Below are 9,039 nucleotides of genomic sequence, written 5' to 3'. Positions count from 1 at the left end.
GCTGTCTGCGGCGCGAAGACAAGCTAATGGACACATGTCACTGTTGGACACATCGTCTCCAGCAGAAGAGGACGAGGATGAGCACACGCTCACGTTTGTCAAATATAGTCGTGAGAACATAAGACTTCTTCTTGTAAGAAAAAGACTAAATGGACAAAAGTATGTGGTCCATGACACCAACTGCGACTGTAACAATGTCTTCAGATAACACATACAGGACTTATTTGAAGACTTTCCTCAAGATTTTGAAGATCGGGGCTCTGTGTGGGGACAGTCAAGTTCTTCCACACCAAACTCAAAGTCAAACCATGTCTTTATGATCCTTGTTTTGTCCCCTGGGACACAGTTATGTTGAAGGACCCTTTCTTCGAACTGTTGACACTAGAATTTGGAAGTGTAGCAAAATTGTCCAAAATGTCTCTGAAGGATGAAGATTGTCCTTCACTGGAGATTAAGTTTCTAGAGACAAAAGCCTGATTCATCACACAATAGATCTCGTGTCACCCGGTGACATTCCTGCACCGCACGCAGGAAGTGATTTGTTTTATACAAAGCGGGTAAAGCGAGGCAACTTCAAACAGTGCCTGTGTGTTAGCATTTCCTTTGCTAAATGTTGGAGATTAGTATTCATGTTTTCAGCGATGGATGAAGATTATAGAATTATAAGTAGACTTTGGAATTATAAGCAGATTTTGGAATTAAAAGTAGAATTTGGAACTATAAGTAGATTTTGGAATTATAAGTAAATTTTGGTCACGCTCGCTTGGAATCTCGTCAGAATGATGACTTTTAAAGCTTAATTTGTGCTCAAACATCTCACACATGGTGGGTGCTTCAGTGTGATGATCACACCAGGCGTGTGTGTGTGTGAGAGCCATGAAAAAATGTGTGAGAAAACATAAACTCTGTTTCCGCCCTTTGATTGCACCGCTGAGCTTCTCCAGGTAAACATGAGAGTGAGACAAGATGGAAGCAACTGAGCATATGATCTCTCTTTCTCACACACACAAACACACACACACACAGCAGGACAGAAGTGAGAGACGGGAGCTTTGTGAGCATCTGACACTTTGTTGGATTTAAATCCAGAGGAAACAATCGAGGTGAATATTTGAACGAGTTCTTCCACCATCAACATCAACCTCAACACAAACACAGATCTGTCCTAGTCCTCCGTTTGTCGTCAGTCCTTAGAAGGCGACGGCAGAGCGATCAAAGCGTCTGTGTAAGTGGAGACAACACAACGTTAGCAGATAATAGCTTCCTCCTGTAACTGTGATTGAACAAAGTGTCCACGCAGCCAATCGATTCCCTCGACTCGAAGTGCAAGTCTGTGTTGCAACAACGACGACTTCTTCTTCACTCCAGTCATAAACCTTTACTCCTATGGTGTATTTATTTTGTAAGAATAACATATGACAGGATGTTGTCTCTTTCAACAGGAAGTAGCAGCACTACACACATGTTTGCGTACATCTGATCAGGTTCTTCTTCGCTGCCTCATGCAAGTGGAGCTAACAAGTAAGCTAACAGGTGAGTCAGCAGATTTGTCCCTTACTTTGCCATTGATGGTGAATTAGCTGTTGATCACTTTTTGGGTCTATCCGTGAGCGAAAATGCGGCCACTTCCTCGTTCTGCTATTGTTTTAGGTCATAAAACAAAACAAAAGAACACCCTTAACCTTTACCCCTGAGGTGTATTTATTTTGTAAGAATAACATATGACAGGACGTAGTCTCTTTCAACAGGAAGTAGCAGCACTTCACACATGTTTGCGTACATCTGATCAGGTTCTTCTTCGCTGCCTCATGCAAGTGGAGCTAACAAGTAAGCTAACAGGTGAGTCAGCAGATTTGTCCCTTACTTTGCCATTGATGGTGAATTAGCTGTTGATCACTTTTTGGGTCTATCCGTGAGCGAAAGTGCGGCCACTTCCTGTTTCTGCTATTGTTAGGTCATAAAACAAAACAAAAGAACACCCTTAACCTTTACCCCTAAGGTGTATTTATTTTGTAAGAGTTCATCTAATCACGTTTAACCATCTTAGCTGCCTCATTCAAGTCAAGCTAACAATTAAGCTGACAGGTGAGTCAGCAGATTTGTCCAAAAAACGGAGTGCAATTTTTTTTTTTCTTTCTAACAATCCACTCATCATACACTAGTTTTATTTACCTGATCATAGTTGCTAACACACCCTGTAAGCAACAATCGTGCTAACTCACTGTCATCTAAATTCCAGAACATAATTTATCCTAACCAAGCAGTCAGCGTAGCAGAGCCGGAGACGGTTGCAGAGACGGGCACTCTCTCGTCAAATGTCTTGACAGACACGGTAAAGCTAGCGTTGACGGCTACCTGCCAAGTCACGGCTCCATTTTGTTCGAGAACAACCGGGGGGGAGGAAAATGAGCAGTATGTGACGGCAGATTAGCAGCAGGAAAGCGTGGGAGTTTGGGATTTGTTTGTTTGTGTCTGAACACGTTAGCCCCTGGAGGGCAAAACTGGCTGTGACAACAACACTGCAAGTAAACGTGGGAGATGATGATGCGTCTGATCCGTCGTGTGTTGGACACTGTGCAGACGCCGCATGTTTTCACGCCGACTGCTCACGGGTTTGTTTTCAGGCTGGAATCTGAACACGGGGCGAGTTTAAGTAGGTCAGAGATTACACAGCAGTGCAATTCTGCTTTTATGTTTGTTTTACTGGCATCGATTGGTGACAATGAGGACGAAAAGAAAAGCTCAAAAGGAAGGGAAAAGAAAATATACACAATTCCACACTAGTTGACAAATTCAAGGACTTTTCAGGACCAATTCCCTCAAATTAAAAGACTAGAATGTGCTAACACAGCTGCAGTGTGTTTGCAAGTGATTGTCCTTTTTGGGATCTTGGTCAATGTCTTACAGTCTTTGTCTTTTGGTGAGACAGGGATGTTGGACTCCTCATTTCCCAGACATCACATCATCAATTTTGCTCGCTCTTGTTTTAACTTTACTCACTCATTCTTCTGCAGTCAGAGAGAGACAGAGGACAGTGTCCATAACACCTGCTAGTCATCATGTCTCCACGTTTGTCCTGCATAGGCCTCGTCTACGTACATCAAGCAACGCAGGGCGTGTCTATTTAGGGCGGTTTGCAAAAACTTTCAAGGGCCTTGAAGCTTCTTTTTTCCAAATTCACAAACTTTCAAGGACTATGAAGATCACATAGATGGCAGGAGACATTTACCTAAACATCGACTGAATGTCCTCGCACAAAATGTGAGAACTTTCAATGACCCATGTCTATTTAGGACAATTTTCCAATTCACAAACTTTCAAGAATTTCAAGGACCTGTAGGAACCCTGTATAAAATGTGATAAGAACAAGTTCTGCTCTGTTAGTCTTTTGGTGAGACAGAGATGTTGTATTAACTTTACTTGCTCATTGTTCCTCAGTCAGAGAGAGACAGTGTCCACAACACAAAACTAGTCATTATGTCTCATTTGTCCTGCGTAGGCCTAGTCTACATACATAAAGCAAGGGAGATTTTTACCTAAATATCGACTTCACTTCTTTCTTGTACGAAATTCAAGCACTTTCAATGACCCATGTCTATTTCAGGCAGTTTGCAACAACTTTCAAGGGCCTTGAATCTTCACAAATATCATCCATGAGGGTCACATGGATGACAGGAGATATTTATCTGGCACAAAATGTGAACACTTTCCATGACTCATGTCTACATAGGACACTTTTCCAATTCACAAACTTTCAAGGATTTCAAGGACCTGTCACATTTGCTTCATATTTTAGAACTGTGATCTGGTGATGTCAATCAGTCAGTTCATTTGTTGCTCTATCAATGAGATCCAATGAGTTTGGTCTATGAAATATGAGAAAATCAAGTTAGATCTTTGTTAAATCAACAGTTGTAAATCCAAAAATATTCAGATTGAAATTATGGATTTTTTTACTGACCAAAAATGGCATTTTTGTTAGATTCGCTCCCACATTTTTTATGATAAATCCTTAAAAATGAGGCAGATTGGTGTGAAAATTCAACACAGCCGGCAGCAGAATTATTTCATCACGTTCATCACATCAAGTCACTGGGAAAGCCCTGCAGTCGTGAGCTGAGAGCGTTCTCAACGTCCTCCTCTGCACAAGGTCAACACATTCAATCATTCGCTAGATTAATAGATTAATAAATAAGATAATTAGCAGAGAAACGCTGAGTCAGCATTTCTAATCATTGCGTTCTTGTTTTTTTTCTTTAATTACATCATTATCTGCAGGCTCCATCAGTCACACATGAGTCATACATCAAGACTCATTCACGACGCACTTGATACCATTTCAATCAATTCTTTGGAATTTTTGTGCAACTTTTCTTCCATGAGAAATTAAATGAGTGAAAGGCAACAGGATGAGTATTCAGTGTAAAGCAGAGGTCTCAAACGTACGGGCCCCCCAATCAATGTCATGTCATCATTGTGTTGTTTGTCTACGTTCTACAGTATATTGTTGCTTTATGTTTTTAGGTCTATTACCCTATGCTTTATCACCAATTTTCTTCGAAATATGAATAAAAAGTTTTATTCAAGAAAACCATTAATAACTCCTCAGGAAAGTGTTGAAGAAACCAAGTGAGAAGTAGAAACAACATTTCACAATTTGACATTCTACACTAAAGAAAGGCAGATGGCATTTCCGACCAGAGTTGTCATGGCAACACATGCACAGCTCAAAGGTAGGGGAGGGCGCCTTGTATCCGCATGCTAACTCTATCCATTGAAATTTTATCTAAAAACTGTGTTTGAATGACAATTCTCAGGATAGTTTAACGCAGTTATTAACAAGTTTGACGTGGTTGTACCGGGACACAAAGACTTTGGACGACATCAGGCGCCGTCGGTAAACATCTTCATTCTATATATTTTATAATAACCTATTCTATATATCCACCAACCGAGTGACGGCCAAATAATGACTTATTCTATATATCCACCAACTGAGTGACTGCCAAATAATGACCCATTCTATATATCCACCAACAGAGTGACTGCCAAATAATGACCTATTCTATATATCCACCAACCGAGTGACTGCAAATAATGACATATTATATATATCCACCAACAGAGTGACTGCCAAATAATGACCTATAATATATATCCACCAACAAATTGACTGCCAAATAATGACCTATTCTATATATCCACCAACAGAGTGACTCTAAATAATGACATATTCCATATATCCACCAACAGAGTGACTGCCAAATAATGACCTATAGTATATAGCCACAAACCGAGTGACTGCCAAATAATGACCTATTCTATATAGCCACAAACCTGAGTGACTGCCAAATAATGACCAATTATATATATCCACCAACAAATTGACTGCCAAATAATGACCTATTCTATATATCCACCAACAGAGTGACTGCAAATAATGACATATTCCATATATTCACCAACAGAGTGACTGCCAAATAATGACCTATAGTATATAGCCACAAACCGAGTAACTACCAAATAATGACCTATACTATATATCCACCAACTAAATGTCTGCCAAATAATGACCTATACTGTATAGCGACAAACCGAGTGACTGCCAAATAATGACCTATTCTCTGTGTCCACAAATCGAGTGACTGACAAATAATCAGGAATATTCCCCTCTCTGGGTGTTTTTTCCCGTTTACTCTGCGAGAAACAAAATCCAGATTCTCAGATCCCACAGTGATTTGACAGAGAGACAATCAAACTTGAAACCATCATGAAAAGAGTTGTGGCGTCAAAAGGCCGTGACAGTGTGTGAATGTTTTTTGAAGGGTGTCTGAGGGCGGGAAAAAAGTCAACCCATTCCTCTGACACAGCCATACGAGGCTTTTCACGGCAACGTGGCGTACGAGAAAGTGAAGCTGACAGATGGAAATGCATCTCCTCTCTTCCCACTCATTCTTAAAGGCGTGTAGGGAATCCCTGCTGCAGGCTCTATATGATCAGAGTTAATAAAGAGAAAAGGTCTGACTTGATCAATCATAGCATTTGGCAGCGGCGCTCACACTCGGGGAAGCCTCATTATTTTACTCTCTTGGGTACGTCGCTCCATCCTGAGAAGCTGCATTCATTTTCACAGTGGCTTTTCTGTTATCTCTGCTGCTCTCTTCCTCTTTCACACCCATTCCATCATCTCCATTCTCTCTCTCCCTCTTCCTTCCCCCTAAATATTCCTGTCTCTAACACGTCGTTTCACCAGAGCTCTTTGGCATCTGCTTCGACAGCTGTCGACCACTGCCACCACAGGGTTAAAAATGTTTGTTTTCACGCCGCCACAAACGACAGCTTTTCTCAACGTCAGCTCATTCCTGTTTTCTTATCTTTGTGCTGTCGAGACTCACTGTTATTGTCCCTGTCGGAGTAAGAATCTGTGAAAAACATCAAATTAAAATGTCCCTGGTATCAATTTTAAGTGGTCTTAAAGGGCCAGTGAGTAAGAACTGATGACATCCAACACTGGACTGACAAGTCGTTAAGCCCCGCCACTAGAGGACAATTGGCCAGACTTTGGTCCTTCCGACAATCTTGGGTGTCTTTCAACAGATTAGGGATTAGCATTTTAACGTCGTCAGAACATTTTCTACCTAACTTTGGAGACATTTCCATCAAGGTGTTGTCCACAAGAATGGGACAGGTCTACAAGATGGTAGTGTCTCGTCAGTGGTGGCACTGTCTCAAAGAGACAGAGGGCACTAGAGCTGAAGATGCTGAGATGTTAATCGGGAGTGACCAGGATGGACAGGATTAGAACTGAGCGTAGTCGAGGGACAGCTCAGGTTGAACAGTTATTATATTGGACAAAGGATGTAAAAGATGGAGCTGCCGGGCAGGAGGAAAAGGAGAAGACCACAGAGAAGGTCCATGAATTTTGTGAATGAGGACATGAGGACAGTTGGTGAAACAGAAGAGGACCCAAGGGAGAGGACAAGATGGAGACATGATCTGCTGTGGTGATCCTTAAAGATGGAAGCCGAAAAAAGCCAAATAATGACCTATTGTAAATATCTACTGACAATGTGACTGCTAAATAATGACGTATGGTAAATATCCACCATCAGACTGAGTGCCATATAATGACCTATTACACCAACCAAGTAACTGCCAAATAATGACCTATTCTATATATCCACCAACCAAGTAACTCCCAAATAATGCCCTTCTCTATATATCTACCAACCAAGTGACTGCCAAATCATGACCTATTGTTAATATCTACCAAGAGAGTGACTGCCAAATAATGGCCTATTGTAAACGTCTACCAGCAGAGTCACTGCCAAATAATGACCTATTGTATATATCCACCAACAGAGTGACTGCCAAATAATTACCTATTCAATTATATATCCACCAACCAAGTAACTGGCAAATAATGACCTATTGTAAATATCTACCAACGGAGTCACTGCCAAATAATGACCTATTGTAAATATCTACCAACAGACTGACTCCCAAATAATGACCTATTCTCTATATCCACCATAAGACTGACCATATCCGAAAGAAGACCACAGAGAAGGTTCATAGATGTTGTGAATGAAAACATGAGGACAGCCGGTGTAACAGAAGAGGACACAAGGGAGAGGACAAGACGGAGACAGATGATCTGCTTTGGCAAAGCTGAAAGACGAGAAAGAAGAAGATAAACGCCCCACTAATGAAATGGTTCTGCCCAATAATAAGTGAATAATTCCAGGACTCAGAATCTTTGGATCGCGTGAATTAACGGGTTTTCCAGGGCCGATCCTGGCTAGATTTATGCCCTGGGCGAAACTGACTACTGATTTTTACGAGATATCACTCAATTTTTTGGCGGAATCAATCATTATATCATCTTACATCACGTAATCTTCTCTTTCTGTCTTTTCTCACATACACACTTGTGCTGTTACCATCCATGTCACATTCCATAGGTGACATGACCTTGTGGTGACATCACCACAGATCAAAGGATAAACAATTTAAAGACTCCAGAAAAGAACCCGGAGCGGGAAGAATCCAGACGGTGGCAGCGATGCAACACTATGGACGCCACCTGCTATAAAACACCACCATCAACCAACCCAGCAAACTCACTCACTCTGTATCCACACCTGCACTTTGTCGTCTCAGCAGTGAAGCAATGGATTGTAGGGGAGACGGACCACATGTCCGAAGATACTGTAAGTATCCATCTCCGCTAACGCACGATTTAAACTCACGTAACAAAAAAGGTCAAACTCACATTTGTTTTCTTTAATTTCACAGATCTACGCATTTACCTGATGCAAAGACTTGGAAACAGGGTTCCGATGATCACTGGACCTGGACATCCTGTCAACCGCGAGCAACAGCGTCAACAGAACGCGCGGCGCAGGCGGAATCGAAACAACCGCCGCCGACAGCGTCGCCGTCGACAACAACATTATTGACAATAATAATACACATACACTGAAAACAAACAAGAGGACTAGGAACTGGGAAAAGAATGAAAAGAAATAGGAATTCTGGCGGCAGGCGGCGCTGGATCCTGACATTACGTGCCGCTCAACACTACATTTGAGCACTAGAGCTCATGCATAACCAAGGAGGTCATTTTGACCATTTTTATTTTTATTTTATTCACGAAACACGATTTCTGTGTTTTTCAACAGTCATATATGCATTATTTAAATTTACTTACACCTAAATAAATTACATTCGTACAACTTAGTTTCTTTGTTGTATTTCTGGATTTTATGCACAGCAATGTTTACATTGCTCAAATTATTTCAAGTCTTTGTTGATAAATTTAGCCGTTTGTAGACGAATATTTAAATTTTTGATGTCAAAAGTGAATTTTGACCCCCGATTACTCCAAATGTACACAGTAAAAGTACTTCATACTACTTATGCATGATGTACAAGAGGTACTATGTACCATTAAACTGAAACCATAAAGTACTAATACAAATGTACAAATGTGTATTTTATACGACTTCAAAGATTAACAAATATTACAGTTTTTGT

The sequence above is a fragment of the Microchirus variegatus genome (genome assembly GCF_963457635.1).
Source record: "Microchirus variegatus genome assembly, chromosome: 1".
NCBI classification, from domain to species: Eukaryota; Metazoa; Chordata; class Actinopteri; order Pleuronectiformes; family Soleidae; genus Microchirus; species Microchirus variegatus.
This window is presented reverse-complemented; position numbering follows the sequence as displayed.